Below are 1587 nucleotides of genomic sequence, written 5' to 3'. Positions count from 1 at the left end.
ACGCTTCACAAATAAGCTCGAACATTTTAATTGAGTGATTTCCACCTACCATTATAGCCTTGTTGCTTTGGTATGACTCTCAAGGTTTCCGTTATAAAACATCTCATAAACGATTCTACAGCTGTCTAAAATTGTGTTGGGATTGAGTACACTCGATTAAAGTACAAATGACTCATTTACCCTACACTCAGCAAAAGTAACCGCCCCGCAATCAATTACTGTGCCTGGAATCTAGATGTCCCCCTGCACATAACCGTGCCTGCTCCTGAGTGTCCCGTGCATTACAAAATATTTGCTAAACGAGTCTCGCGGCCCTCGTGACCGATACTCTTAAAATAATTAATGAAAATTCTGGGGTGTTCTCTGTTGGGAAAGGTTATAGTAATTGCCCGAGTCCTGACGAATACACCCGCCCTCACTCATTGATCAACGACTTAGCCCTCCCAGAGCAGGAAGCTCTCATTGCGCTTATCCTCCCCGCTGCACAAGTCTCAAACTCTGTTCCTTTATCATCGGTGGGAAGTGTCATGACACCCTGCTTTGGAGCTTTTGATGGTCACCAAATCGCTAGAGCTAGCTCAAGGAGCCAGACTTGCTCGTCTAGCATACAAACACACCGAATGTTGGCAATTTAAGCAGGTCGTGACGATGCCTTTCTAACATATTTCAGACTGCTTGACGCACGAAGGCGAAACTTTTATACGCCCATACACCCCTTCCGCTCACTTTGAGAGCAAAAGAGCAAGCCAGAAAGTCGACCTGCAGTGCTTTATCAATCGATAAGGCTTCATTATCTAGGAGTACCACCTGCGCGTGAAGTATCGGCGTAAGGGGAATCTGACTCTTCTTAAGTAAATAGCTTGGAAAATGAAGATGGCGCAAGTAGCCGTCAGTGTTTGACGCAGCTCAACCACTGGGTGAAAAAAACCGTCTGACCCGTTAAAAAGTCTATAAGTCAAACACAGCGGAAATAATGGCCGTCTACAGCGTTGACTAATGCTTTCTCAAGACGTACAACGCACGACACGATGGCTACTCATCACATCAAGCTCTTGTTGGTTATAGCCTTGCCCATCTATATGAGACAGTATAACCGCTTCCGACCGAGGGTCATCTCACCGCACTGTCGGTCGCCACCTACTTGTAGAAATAAAGCTGTGATGCTCCACCTACACATAATTTTCACATCCGACTAGCTCGTGAGAGCGGTCGTAGCACGGCTTCAAAAAGCCAGCATCGAATACTGGGGTGTATCATTCTATTCAGGAGATTCAAAGTATATCTCAATCCCTTTTTTGCCACGACCATGAATGGTTCGATATAGCTAAATTGTGTTACGTAGCGCAGGCGAGGAAACGTTGGCGGAGGAAGGCGAAGTCGGGAGCCCAAGGTGAGCGCTGGCGGAGGCTGTTGGATAGGAGGTCCTGTTGGTTTAGAGGGAAAATGAGAAGTGATTGATTGATCGTTCAGTTTATCGGGACGCTTGGCTTACTAGCCACTTGTCCTTGGCGACCTAGACACGCAACATGTATCCAGGTCCCATCCTGAATTCTATCTATCTCAAATCCTATTATATCTTTCTAAACG

The sequence above is a fragment of the Plasmopara halstedii genome (assembly GCF_900000015.1).
Source record: "Plasmopara halstedii genome assembly, contig: Scaffold_2439, whole genome shotgun sequence".
Classification (NCBI taxonomy): Eukaryota; Oomycota; class Peronosporomycetes; order Peronosporales; family Peronosporaceae; genus Plasmopara; species Plasmopara halstedii.
This window is presented reverse-complemented; position numbering follows the sequence as displayed.